Genomic DNA, 14,819 nt, shown 5'->3' on the forward strand with positions numbered 1-14,819 from the left:
CGCGACGCCCAGGACGCCCACATCGTCCGTCGACACGTTCGCGGCCACGGGTAACGCGCACGAGTCGCCTATCGCCGCCCCATACGCGTCTCCACCGACACTGTCCACGACGCCGCCCCCATCGCCTGCACCTGCGCTGTCCGCACCGGCCACGTCTACGACCACATCTCCTGACGCGCCGCGGCATCCGATGACGACGCGCGCGCGAGCCGGGGTGTTCAAAGTTTCAAACCGAACCCCAAGTACGCCTTGTCCGCAACTCCATCGACGCCCTCTCCGATACCGACGTCGGTACGTGCGGCACTCAAGGATCCACATTGGCTGGCCGCCATGCGCCTCGAGTACGACACACTGCTAGCGAACCGGACTTGGCAGCTCGTTCCCCGACCGCGCGCGCACGGTTCATCACCGGCAAGTGGGTGTTCAAGCACAAACACAACCCGGACGGCAGCCTGGAGCGTTACAAGGCCAGGTGGGCAGTGCGGGGATTCAACCAACGGCCCAGAGTCGACTTCGGCGAAACTTTCGCACCCGTGGTAAAACCTGCCACCATACGGACAGTGCTCAGCATCATCGCTTCCAAGCAGTGGTCTGCACATCAACTTGATGTTTCCAACGTCTTCCTCCACGGCCACCTCGACGAACAAGTTTACTGTCAGCAGCCCACAGGGTTCGTTGATCCTACGCAACCCGACGCTGTGTGCTTGCTCTCTCGCTCACTCTACGGTCTGCGCCAAGCACCTCGGGCATGGTTCACGAGCTTCGCCACCTTCGTCAAGCAGATCGGCTTCCAGCAGACACGCTCCGACTCGTCGCTCTTCGTGTACCGCAACGGCGCCGACATGGCGTATCTACTCCTCTACATCGACGACATGGTGTTGACGGCCTCCTCGAGCGTTCTCCTTCAGAACATCATCGACCGCCTCAAGACTGCGTTCGCCATCAAGGACATGGGGCCTGTCCACTACTTCCTCGGCATCGAAGTCCGCCGCGACCCGCGACAGCACCGGGTTCTTTCTCTCCCAAGCTCAGTACGCCACCGATCTCCTCGAGCGCGCCAGGATGTCAAACTGCAAGCCGGCATCAACGCCTGCGGACACGAAGCCTAAGACGTCCAGCACCGACGGCATGCCTATACAGGACGCGTCCTCGTACCGAAGTATGGCCGGCGCGTTGCAATATCTGACAATCACGCGGCCAGACATAGGGTACGCCGTGCAGCAACTCTGCTTGCACATGCACGCGCCTCGCGACTGTCACTCCGCCATGCTCAAACGGGTGCTGCGTTACATCAAGGGAACGCCTCCAACTTCATGCTTCATCGACTCCATCCATCACCGCATACTCCGATGCCGACTGGGCCGGGTGCCCCGACACACGGCGTTCCACATCGGCCTTCTGCGTGTTCGTTGGAGACTCGCTGGTGTCATGGTCGTCGAAACGGCAGCCAACGGTTTCCCGTTCAAGCGCGGAGGCGGAGTATCGAGCTGTCGCTAACGCGGTGGCTGAGTGCACATGGCTTCGAGCCTTCGACATCTCCTCGGCGAGCTCCACTGCAACATTCCAGCGGCCACCATCACGTACTGCGACAACATCTCCTCGGGTGTACATGTCCAAGAACTCGGTACATCACCGGCGTACGAAGCATATCGAGCTGGACGTCCATTTCGTCGGAGAGAAGGTTGCACTCGGCGAGCTGCGTGTGCTACATGTGCCCAGCGAGCGACAGTTCGCGGACATTCTCACCAAAGACTGCCCTCAGCTCTGTTTACAGAATTCAGAGACAGTCTCGCCGTCGTCAAGCCTGAACGCCGCGATTGAGGGGGGTGTTGGCGAGCATGCCTGTGCATGAGCCAGCGGCATCGCGGTAACGGCCGGGCGAGCTGCGGTCGCCACGCCCACGCGCTCGCCGCGCACAACGCACGCCATCCGCTCGCCCCGCTCGCTCCGCATGCATCGCGCCTAGGCTTAGCGCTAGCAGTTAGATCTCCTTGTACCTATATAAATGTACAACACCGATGATCAATACAACTCGCTGTCCATCCACCTCGAGTTCTTATTTTCTTCAGGGACCCCGCTCAGCGCCGCGCGAGGGCCGCGCTAGGGACTGCCGCGCCGCGCGACGAGCTCAGGCCGCGTGCGGGAGGTGCCGCGTGAAAAGGAGGGGGGAGAGAGAAATAAATTAAGAGTTGGGCACTGACAGGTGGGTCCAGAGGTAAAATCATCTTTTCATATCTAAGTTAACAACACATTAACGGGAATAGCAATGGAATAGTATTGAAGAGATGTAATAAAATTTCTATAGCATTGAAGGAACCTCTCAAAATTTTATGGCATAGAAGGGAGTCATCAAAATTTCTATGGTACTAAGGAAATTGGCTCGAAATTTTGAGAAATTTATATCCCACATCTACTCTTCATGGTTACTACAAGTTATAGCTACTTTTTTTTCAAATTAGCTTGATGTCATTGTTCAGGAGCCAAGAGCAACCATTCGAACGGATCAGAGAGGCTATCGGGGATGGTGTGATGCCACAAAAGATAATGTCATGGCTAATGACATAAGGGGTGTTGCGGGCGTGGCAAAATTATAGTTTTCACTATCTTATCTTCCTAACTGTTTCGAAAGGATACATTCTGTGACGAGCCTGTAAAAAACGGCCATGAACCATCAGTTTAAAAGAAAAACATTTCTTACAAGATTTTCGTTTAGAAAATGGCCTATGATTTCTCCATACTAGTGGAGATGCACGTAACGCGTTCAAAAAAAATTATATAAAAATAATTGAATTACACCGAGAAGAGAATGCAATAACAAAAGTTTCATCATACGAGTTGTTTGCGAGCACAATTACGTTTCTATTGAGATGCCTAGGACTGCGGCTCCGGCAACAGCTTGCCAGGATATTCACTTGCGAACGCAACCCCCCCCCCCCCACGTCGTCCTCCTAGTGACACTAGGGGCGATGCTGCGCCCTCGCCCACCCACTCCCCTACACCACCTGCGGTCGCGCCAAAATTGGCTCGACTTGCTACCTCCCTCCCTCCCCCTCCCTTTCCCCTGGACTCGCGAACCATGGCCGTGCACCGTCGGCGGCCATTGGTGGCCGGATCCGGCGTTCCCTTTGCCAGATCTAGGCTTCCCTAGGGTGGATCTTTGCTCCCTCGGCGGGGATGGTCGGGGGGCTCATGGCCTTTGTTAGCCGGCCTCGCTCGCCGCCTCCCTCGCTAGGCCGCAGGTGGCCGGCCCTCCCTCGCCGAGGCTGGGCGCACGGCATCTAGTGCTAGGCTAGCCGATGAAGGAACGGCCGCTAGGGGCCCTCCCACACCGGGCGCAGCGCCCGGTTGCCAGCCCTCCCTCGCCGGGGCTCACGGCCGCTGGTGGGTGGTGTTGCGGCCTCCCTCCTATCCCTCTCTCACGTGGGTGTCGTGGGGGGCTCACTTCAGTGGACGTCAGTGGCGGTGGCCGGCCTGTCGGTGCCCCATCGGGGGATGGGGGGGGGGAAGTTGCCGCGCCGCTCCTTCATGTTACGGCTACCTTGCCGTGGTGTTGGCTTGCGGTCCCCGACTGCCGCCGTCGCGGCCCTCGCGCTGGGATGTTCCGCGGCGGCCCTTGCCCTCCGCCCCGCCTAGTGGGTTGGGGTTGGGGTGCGCCGCTGCCTCCCTGGCGGCCGGTTTTTTCAGCTCTGAGGAGGAAGTGGGCCAAGGCGAAAGCCTCAGGCCTGCTTGCGGGCCAATGACGGTGACACCCTCGGGTGCTGTTTATCTTCTTGAAGGCATCATTTTTTCCCATTTCTCTCCTCTCTGGTGTGCTTTCCGGGTAAAAGCCTTGACCATGTTGGTCGGATAACGATAGTGCCTATGGCGTTGCTCCCGCCTTTGAGGCGTCATTTTGGAAGCTCTGCTGGTTGCCGATGGAATCATTGCAGATCCCCTTGCCCCTTTCACTTGGTCCTGGTGGTGGTCGTCAGCTCTCCTTAGAGAGTTCGTGCTTCTGTGCCTGCCTTCGCCTTACTTCGTTCACCTCATTGGGACTGCGTAGGTTGTCATCTGGCGGATGCTTTGCCGCCCTTCTTTACTGGCGTTTGCCGCCGTGGTCGTGCTAGTTGTTTTGGGTGGATGTTCTGCCACCTTGGTTTTTTGTCGGGTGGATGCTTTGCCACCTTCGAGTTTAGAGACCTATTGCTTTCTCGATGTTGGTGTATCTTTTTACAGGTTCAGTGGCTTGGTCGTGTCTAGGTTCGTGGGTTCGTGTGAGTTCTCTCCCCCGTGGTTCTTGCTTGGTAGTGCTTTCTAACCGCCTTAATAGCCTCTGTCTATTAAAGTTTGTATCGGTCGTATTGCTTTCTCTTAATGAAATACGTGCTTAGGCATGTTTGCAAGAAAAAGTATAGCTGCTCCGCTTAGGGCCGAGTCCTATGCCAACCCAGAAGTGGTTTTCCGTCATAGTAAAGCCAGATGACCAGTTCGCTCCTCACCACCAGAAGATCAGTATACAACTCAACACAATTTCTCTCAGCCTCAATGTTGTATTGGTTGGCCCTAGCATGTGCCGCAGCCATGATACCTGAGAAAACAACATTTTCTTTCGATTAATGCCATCATTCCATCAATTAGTATATACTACTAAATCTTCTATGGAAATAGCATATATCTAATAGGTCTATTTACATTCAAACCAAACGGAGATTCCAAGACATCACACAACACATCTTGCGCTGTCTTGTGGTCGATGACTGCAGCTGCGGCAAGAACAGAACGTCAACGATTCTACGTGATTGTTTGCCAGGGTACCAGTTGGGTATTATGGCCGAGCATGGCAGCTATATGTAGACATGTGCGGCGTCAGAAGGGAGGGAGGCGTCTTTTTTTGGAAGATTATCCGGGGTGATCACATTCATGCTAAAACCATCATATGCATCAATATGGGGCTTGATTGAGTTGCAGCTCACCAGGACGGCTATGTTATTGGCTTGTATACCACCGCAGACTCTAGCTGGTCCTTTACCGATTTGCTAAATCATCAGTACACTTGTACGTTTGCCCTATACGATTTCAAATTTCCACTTCTTTAGCTTTCTCCTCAGTGTCTTTCTTGCTTCCGTCCTTTTTTCAAATCCTTTTGTTGCTAGAACTTTCAATATAGGATTACTCAGATCAATCAGCATTACTACCGGAGGCTGTATCTTAGTATCTAGCATTACCTGCATGAACCACAGTACTGATCTCCCTTGATGTCCTGGCGTACCTGCAGTAGATGATGAGCACCGTGGCGTACCTACCATCCTCTGCTCCTCACATCCCTTGACCTTCTCCCTCCCATTGTTCCCGCCGCCATCCACCAGATATGGAACTGCAGTTAGGAACACATTTATTAAACAGGTTTCCTTCAAATCACCTCACAGCCTCTATGATTATACATTTTTTAAGCCAAAAACTGGCATCTATATTATATCATAGATGGTTCAGTGATATCATGAACCATTAAAGTCTTTTACAAATTCTGGGAGGGGATCTACCCATATGCAAGTTTGATCGGGGTCTCCGGGTCCCAAGACATACCCTTGCGAGTTAAAATGTGCGCACAACTATTACAGGAACATAATTCACATCGACACAAGCAAATTGTGTGGAAATTAGAATAGCAGAAGGAATATATGAACTTCCATCCTCCTCTAAAACAACTACAACATGATAAATACAAAATTATATGTGTCGGTGTTTTACCGCCACGCCCATCGAGGGATATCCCCAAGGTGGTGAGTTTGTAAGTTAGGTGTCGCCGAGATCAGTAACTCGAAGGTGCAAGGAACACAAAGTTTAGACAGGTTCGAGCCGTCGAGAGCATAATACCCTACGTCCTGTGTGGTTTGTATTGCCTTAGGTGGTGATCGGGTGATTCTCCTATTTAGAGGGGGTCCTTGCCCGCTCTTATATAGTTTGGGGGGACAGGATTACATGGAAGTTCTAGTCGGATACACGCCAAGGAGTCCTACCCGAATATATTTTGGGTAGTTTCCTACTATTTCCGACTAGTTTTACTACTGTATGAGTAGTTCTACTATGCTACGAGTATTTACAAATGGTGTAGGGCGTAGGCCATGTCCCACCCCTTATCCAGTAACATGTAGGCCATGTGCGTAGTCCTGTGGGCCCGGGTCTGACAGTATGTAACATTTCTTTTTTAAAATTGTAAATCACTCAAAATTCCCCTGCCAATAAAATTGGAACAATTCAAGGCAAGCTAAGGAAACAAAAGGAATACTGTGATTATGGAGTCGGTATTTTACCACCACGCCCACCGAGGGATACCCCGAGGTGGTGAGTTTGTAGGTAGGGTGTCACCGAGATCAGAAACTCAAAGGTGCAAGGAACACAAAGTTTAGACAGGTTCGGACCATCGAGAGCGTAATACCTACTTCCTGTATGTTGTTTTTATTGTCTTAGATGTTGATCGGGGCAATCTCCTGTTTGGAGAGGGTCCCTGCCCGCCCTTATATAGTTTGAGGGGGCAGGATTACATGGAAATCCTAGTCGGATATGAGCTTAAGAGTCCTATCCGAATACTTTTCAGATAATTTCTTTCTGTTCTGACTAGTTCTACTACTAGTGGAGTAGTTCTACTACAGTACGAGTAGTTACAACTGATGTAGGACGTGGGCCATGTCCCACCTCTTATCCTGTAAGATGTATGCCATGTGCACAGTCCTGTAGGCCCGGATCTGACAAGCCCCCGAGCTCTTCGTAGTTGAGTACTGTAGACTTCCGAGTACTTCTAAAGGCGTCTTTAACTTCTCCCAAACTCCATCTTAAAGGTATCTTCCGAGTACTTGGCTGCATCGAGGCTGTGAGGTGCTCATATCCTGAGTAGTTGTCAAGTCTTCTTTTATATGAGGTGTGATTGAACTCGCACTCTATATGGAGTAGCCTCCGAGCCTTAGGTTGACGTGACGAATCAAGCTGAGAGTCAAATTTAGTCTTGAATCTTTTGTCCTTATCTTCTAAAAGATTTAAAAAATAAGTCGCTGATGAAACATGTCCCTGTAGCCCTTCAGCCTTGAATCTAAATCCCTAAAGTTTTGGTAAAAAGGATCCAAAGAATCATGGCATGTGATATTTGATGATAAGAATTTGATGGTTAAGATGGGCAAATTGGTTCAGAAATTCGTAAACCATTTTTTGGGATGAATTCCCTGAAAAATGGTTAAACAAATAACTTCTCCAAAAAGCACCCTAAATTACCGCTCAAATCAAATCTTATTCCCTGAGTGCCATGTCGCATCCAGCCCCGGATTTTGGGAGCTAGATGAGTCACAAGAGACACACCTAGTAGTCGGTGGCACCAGTACCTGAACCTAGGCATTGGCCAAGTTGCTATTGGATCTTGAACTGTCGATGAAGCCAACTAGTCAGAGTCGATTCCGACTAGTTTTGTGGGCGAGATGAGTAGTCGAAGTAGTCGCCAACGTGTCACCGAGCAGAGTCGATTCCGACTAGTTTTGTAGGCGAGATGAATAGTCAAAGTAGTCATCAACGTGTCGCCGAGTATAGTCGATTCCAACTAGTTTTGTAGGCAAGATGAGTAGTCGAAGTAGTCAACAGTGTGTCGCCGAGCATTCTTCACGAAGTCAAGTAGTCGCCGATGGTTGTTGATGAACCCAACTAGTCGGAGTCGAATCCGACTAATTGTAGTCAAGCGATCAGTGTGCCAATAGCGCGAGCAAGAGTTGCTCTGAGTAGTCGATGTAGTAGGCGACGTAAGCTGAAGTTTTGCCGAGTAGTCGTTGTAGTCAGCGACATGTAGCTGAGCGTTCTCGTTAAGTCAAAGTAGTCATTGGCAGTTGTTAATGAAGCCAACTAGTCGGAGTCGAATCAGACTCGCCTGTCAGACCCGGGGGCTACGGGACTGTGTACATAACGTAGTTTAAACAGGATTAGGAGATAAGGCTTGCTTTATCTCTTATTTATGTTGTTTTCTACTCATATGAGTAGGAGATAAAGCTAGTCGGTACAGAAGGAAACTACTCGAGTTGTATTCGAGTACGATTCCTTGGCTAGTATTGGACTAGGATTCATCTAACCCTATCCTCCCGGATATATAAGGGGGGTAGGGACCCATTCAAAACATAACATCAACACCCAAGGCAACACAAGCCACCATACAGGATGTAGGGTATTACGCACCTCGCGGCCCGAACCTGTCTAAATCTTGTGTTCCTTGCACCTTCGAGTTCCTGATCTTGGCGTCTCCTCACCTAAACTTACCACCTCGGGTATACCCCTTGGTGGGCAGCCAGTAAAACACCGACAGCTGGCACGCTAGGTAGGGGAGCGCATCGAAGATCCACCGGCGAACTCGATGGCATCTTTCCAGTTCACCACGTCAGTACCCTCTCAGGGCATGACATTTGTTTTTGGCTCGTGGGTCTGCGTCACAGATGGTGCGGGCAGTTTCCGTCGATTCCTCGTCGACATGAAGCCGAAAACTCCCACAACGGGTTTTCATAGCGACCTCGACAAGTTCGTTGGTAATCTTGACGACTTGTCAATCCATGGATCCACTACGAGGACCGAGGAGGAGTCTGCTTTCGGCGTGACTTCATCCAGCGTTGCAACAACCTTCCTTGGGTTGGACTGGTTCCAATCTGAGGACTCACATAGCCGATCACAACTCGATCTACGCAATTTGGCCACTGATCTTCAGGAGGCTGACGTCTCTGAGTCCCTCTCCACATTAGAGAAGGACTTGGACTCTCTACTCCAACTCGGAAAGCCCGAAGCCACCATGCGTCGGGAGGGTTCGGGTTGTTTTGGTGCCAACGGTCTGATGATCACCTCCACTCCGGAGGGGTGTTTCATGCATTGGAAGGGCATGAAACTTTCCGATCTACTCGAGGTCGAAGACCGACTTGTGGCACACCTTGAGCCCTTGCCTTTTCAGGAGGGCAGGCCATTAGCCACCGTGGCAGAGGATTCGACTGAGCTAGTCGATGCGAGCTCCGAAGAGCTCATCTCACGCCAGGTGCTGATGGTGGAAGAAGGTGAGGATGATGGCGACTTGCCCATCATCGAATTCGATGCGGTATCTGAAGATGACGCCACAGCCGACGCCAGCGACGAAAATGACGCTGATCGTGAGGCACGGCGGACCAGGAACAGAGCACGTGCAGCCCGCCGAAGGAGGGTCAATGAGCACATGCGATCTATGCATCGCGAGCTTGATGCCTAATTCACTGCCGTAAGCGAGCGGGGCTTCAGTGTGACACCCTAGGTGTCAAAATTTTAAAACACTAGGAAGGAATGTGTAATGTGTGTATTGGATTGAGTGAAATTGGATCAATGTGTGACAATAAGGACTTGTGTGTAATTATTCCAAAAATATGAGTCCTTTTGTGTAAAATGTTTGAATTACAAAGGTAACTCTTAAATTTCACTAGGGGTCAAAGTGTAAAAATGTTAGTCATCTTTACGTTACCTAAACTTGCAATTCAGTCCAAAAGTATATGGAATTTACCAAACTAAGGACAAAAACTTTGAAAAGTTTGAATTAAGTCCAACGTTTTTAAATAAAGCTCTATCCTTTGAGTTTACGAATTTGAACCCTAAATATAAGTGATAGGGTATGAAAAGTTCTACAACTTTTATGTTGACCATTTTCTCATTTGAGGTATAAAACAGTGAGCAAGCCTAGCTTTCCAGTGAGGTCCCTGAAGTATTTAAAGCTTACCATTTAGCCTTTGGCGCCCCCGTTCTTCTTCCTCCTCTGCTTCCCCTCTGCTGCACCGCAGCGCCGTCGCAGGCTGTTGTGCCGCACCGCCCGAGGCCTCCACCTGCCTCCCCTGACCCCCACGTGTCGCCCCCGAGCCCGCCCACCGCCTCACCTCCCTCCTGCTGGCCTTTCCCGAGCGCGCCACACCGCCACCCGACCCGCCAGCAGCTGCTTGCCGTCGCCGCCGTAGCTCACCATCGCTGCAGCTCTGCTGGCGCCATTTTCTACTCTGGTAGCTCCCACGTGTCGCCTCCAGGCCGGCCGCCGCTCTAGCTCCTCCCTTCTGGCCTTCTTCCGCGCACTCCATGTCGTCCCACCTCTGCCGAGCTCCGCCCGCGGCCGCCACGCACACCGTCGGTCGCCAGCAGCAACTACTCCTCGCCGTGCCCTCTCCTGGCCTTAAAGCATGCTCCAGGATGTTCCTCTACTCCTTTTACCCCTCACGCACCTACTGTTGCCTTCTTCCTTCCTCTGTTCGACTACTTCGACCGGACCTCCGCCGCAGCCCCTGCCCGCCGCCGTGGACAGCTCGCCCCGCCCCTTCTCAAGCCACACCATCACCTCCTGCAGCTTCGCCGTGCTCCTGTGAAGCTCGCCCATCCTTCAATCGACTTCTTTGAGCTCCAATTTAGCCTTCCCGATGCTCGCCGGTGATCTTCTCTTCCGCCGTCGTCACAGTCGCCGTCGGTCACCTCCTTCCCATAGCTGTTAGCCTCAATTGAATGCTGCAGTACATCACTCGTGGCTCACTGATGCTCGTGCGCAGGACCTTTGCCGCCATTGATCACTGGAGCACCACCATCGTCGTCAACCTCTCCGCCGCCACCTCAGTTTGCCATGGAGATCTACCTTCCCGACCACCCCAACCCTCGCCAAGGTGCTTAATCGAACCGCCTTGCGTCCCTTGAGCTCCTGCCCAACCTCCGGTCCACCGCCAGTGCGCTGCCACGCCGGAACACCATGGTTGAGCTCCATCGACACCGCCTCGGTTCACCGTCCTTCCACCCCCTCCGGTCAACACCGAACATCACATCACCCCCAGCTATGCCCGCGCAAGCCCCCTGGTCCTCCCTGGCCGGTTCCCCCTCGCCGCCGGCGATCACCGTCGCCAGAATTTGGCCGGCAAGTTCCAGCTCCTCTGTCCCGCTGAACCAAGGATCCAATTGCGTTGATTTAAATCTTCCTGAGGGCCTGGCTGCAAGATTCCAGTCCCTCCCCTCAATTCAAAATCAGTGATCTTTAGAAATTTGCAGAAATTTGTAGGAAACTCAGAAAAATGTCAAACTAGTTTTGTTTGAATCCTTGAAGTACATTCTACAACTTTTGTTACTAAAGTTTAATGTGAAACGAAATGCTTTTTGCGCTATTTTAAAGTATAGCAAAAGTGTATCTTATGTGTAACTTTTGCATGCTAGCTCTATTGCTTGTAATTTTTGGTGTGTAGCCTGTTTAGGGTATGAATGAGCTTGTGTGCAAAATTCACTTACAGTATTGAACCCTAGCTTAAACTAATTTAAACTTATGCAAATCAAGCTTGAAAGGGGATGTTCTGTAATTAAGTAGTTCATAATAAATCTTTCAAGAATTTATGGTACCGTTTTATCTGAGGTTTGAATTTAAACTTGAAATTTGAACTTAATTCAAATGCTCTAGTTTCTATTTTTAGAAAATTATGAAACATTCATAGTATGCTTATCTGCTAGAAGTAAGCTTACCCACAAAAATTCAAGGCCATAGCCTTTGTGGATTTCAAAATAAAAATCAAACTGGTTAACCTAATTCAATTGATTATGATAATTGAATTAAAATACCAATAGTAGGGTTGAATTCAAATTTCTTGTATTATGAAGTTGTGTTTATCAATTGTTGGATTACAACTTTATCGTGAAGTAAAATTCTTAACTCAAGAACCACCTAACTCAAATCATTGCATATCATATAGAGTCAACGACACTCGACGATGGGGACTACGAACTAGTCCCGGAACACGAGAAAAGGTTTTCTGAAGACCAAGTGAACATCGTCGAGGAATTAACTGAAGCCCCGAACCAAGGTTCGGAAGTTTTTGACATCTCTGACCCCAACCCCGAACCCCGAACCCCTGACCCCGAACCCCGGACATAAACCGCTATTTTTATTACACTGCAATCTATATATTCATGTATATCTACTTGTGCATTTAAGTTTCTAGGAATTGTGTTTCAAACCCTAGTTGCGTATTCCTAGAAACCTATGTATTGAATACTAGAACTTGAGTCCAACTAGCTGCTAAGCTAATAGGACCGGTAGAAGTCGAGTGATTCCCTGTCACTCGCGAGCTTTATGGGAGTTGCAATGTTTATATTCCTGCAACCACTATAAGGATGACGGACGGGGTTGTGATTATGATTCATAACCTTGGTAAAAACCCCGTCTGTGTTGATAAAAGTTGCTAAGGTCACAGTGTGTGGTAGCGGTGGTTAAGCGTTTGAAAGTACTAGTCACATGCCGCGAAATATGGTAAGCGGTAAGCCTAGTAACCGATCGGCCCGAGAAGTGGACATACCTCCCACCACTCGTAATTTGATTTTTCGCACAAGCACCGACGTGCGGGAATACATTCCGCAGTGGATGTGAGTACGTCCTACAGTCACGCACACTGTAGGAGTACGTTTCGCACAAGCGGACAGGAGTATGGTCATGTAGTCGCACTACAGACATACGTCCTGCACATTGGATGTGCGTATGGTCCTATAGTCACTTGTGGTGGCCCTGATCCATGAGTCGGAATGAAAGGCAAACAGTTGCTTTGGAACAATCATTGGATGTTCCAAGCGTGTGAGTTAGGTTTACCCTTGCAAGGTTGTGAAATTCGATTCAGAATCATCCGTTTCTCGCGGAGATTGAGACTGCTTGATCCCTTTGCCACATAGAGTAACAAGAGCAACCTAATGATTATCAAAGATGATGTTTGTTTAAAAGATTCTACCTTGCTTGAATAGTTATAGTTGCTTACCTAGAATGGATAATCAACTAGAACCTGAAAGCTAAAATTTAAAATTAAGGATCTACTCTTTGTTGCTTTTCAGCTGAAATTAAACCTAGAACCATTACAAGCCTTCATAGTCTAGTTACATGGCTAAGTATACCATGAAACGGGTAAGCCTTGCTGAGTATTAGAATACTCAGCCTTGCAATGTGACTTTTGTTCAGGTAATCCCCCTGAGGACTCTGCTCTGCCTGGGCTATGGCCCTATGCTCTTCTCGATGGTTGGACCGTGGAGTGGGATCCGTCCCCGGCCAACACAGGTCCCTCCGAGTGATGTTGAGCATGGGCTTAGCTCAAACATCCGTTGTGCGACATCTATAGTGTCGCGTTTGTTTTCAACTGCAGATACTATAACTTTGGAAAAGTCTTGTATAAATTCAAACTAGTTAAGTCTTTATACTATGGTTGAATACCACTGTAATATTATGCCTGTAATGAAAAAATAGTTGGTGTTTGTATCTCTGGACTCGCCTTCGTGCGAGGTACCTTATTTTGATCCTGAGTTAGGTGATTTTATCGGGACTTTACCTGACAGACCACGGGGTTACACCGTTTGAAGTGCGGTTGAGTCCTTATTGCCTTCTGAGAAAGGATCAGTGTACTTGAGCCGGTGTAATTCAGGTTGGTTCTGCCACAGCTGGTATCAGAGCTAACAAGTGTACCCCGAAGATAGGGATTGCCTTAAAAATACTTTTAGTATAAAAATTGGACCAACAACGTATTTTGCAAAACTACGTTGGTTTTGTTAAGGATTGTGCTTAGTACGTAAAGCCCTAAGGTGATATTTAAGGGAATTAGAGGTGGCTATAGTATATATATATAAACTCTGACTTCCAGCATTACTTTTCTATTAAAACTTAAATTCATGCACAATCAACTTTACATTTTGTAACGACACCTTCAATGATGAGGTAAGAAGGTAAGGATCCTCAGCTAACTGGGGAGTTAGCCTTCCCGTCGGTGATGCGAACCGAACGCTGTTTCTCAAGCAGTGGCCTACTTGAGATGCTGCCAATATATCAACTTAGGTTGATTATATTGGGAGTATATGGTTAGGCGCAAGGTATGGCGATCATTGTTCATACCCCCACGTGTCGCCTCCAGGCCGGCCGCCGCTCTAGCTCCTCCCTTCTGGCCTTCTTCCGCTTACTCCACGTCGCCCCGCCTCTGCCGAACTTTGCACGCAGCCGCCACGCACGCTGTCGGTCGCCAGCAGTAGCTACTCCTTGTCGTGCCCTCTCCTAGCCTTAAAGCATGCTCCAGGATGTTCCTCTACTCCTTTTACCCCTCACGCGCCGCGCCCGCTGTTGCCTGCTTCCTTCCTCTGTTCGACTACTTCGACCGGACCTCCGCCGCAGCCCCTGCCCGCCGCCGTGGACAGCTCGCCCCACCCCTTCTCAAGCCACACCATCACCTCCTGCAGCTTCGCCATGCTCCTGTGAAGCTCGCCCATCCTTCAATCGACTTCTTTGAGCTCCAATTTAGGCTTCCTGACGCTCGCCGGTGATCTTCTCTTCCGCCGTCGTCACGATCGCCGTCGGTCACCTCCTTCCCATAGCTGTTAGCCTCAATTGAATGCTGCAGTACATCACTCGTGGCTCACTGATGCTCGTGCGTAGGACCTTTGCCGCCGTTGATCACCGGAGCACCACCGTCGTCATCAACCTCTCCGCCGCCACCTCGGTTTGCCATGGAGATCTACCTTCCCGACCACCCCAACCCTCGCCAAGGTGCTTAATCGAACCGCCTTGCGTCCCTTGAGCTCCTGCCCAACCTCCGGTCCACCGCCAGTGCGCTGCCATGCCGGAACACCATGGTTGAGCTCCATCGACACCGCCTCGGTTCACCGCCGTTCCACCCCCTCCGGTCAACACCTAACATCACATCACCCCCAGCTATGCCCGCGCAAGCCCCCTGGTCCTTCCTAGCCGGTTCCCCCTCACCGCCGGCGATCACCGTCGCCGGAATTTGGCCGGCAAGTTCCAGCTCCTCTGTCCCGCTGAACCAAGGATCCAATTGCGT

This window comes from Panicum hallii, chromosome 6 (genome assembly GCF_002211085.1).
Source record: "Panicum hallii strain FIL2 chromosome 6, PHallii_v3.1, whole genome shotgun sequence".
Taxonomy (NCBI): Eukaryota; Viridiplantae; Streptophyta; class Magnoliopsida; order Poales; family Poaceae; genus Panicum; species Panicum hallii.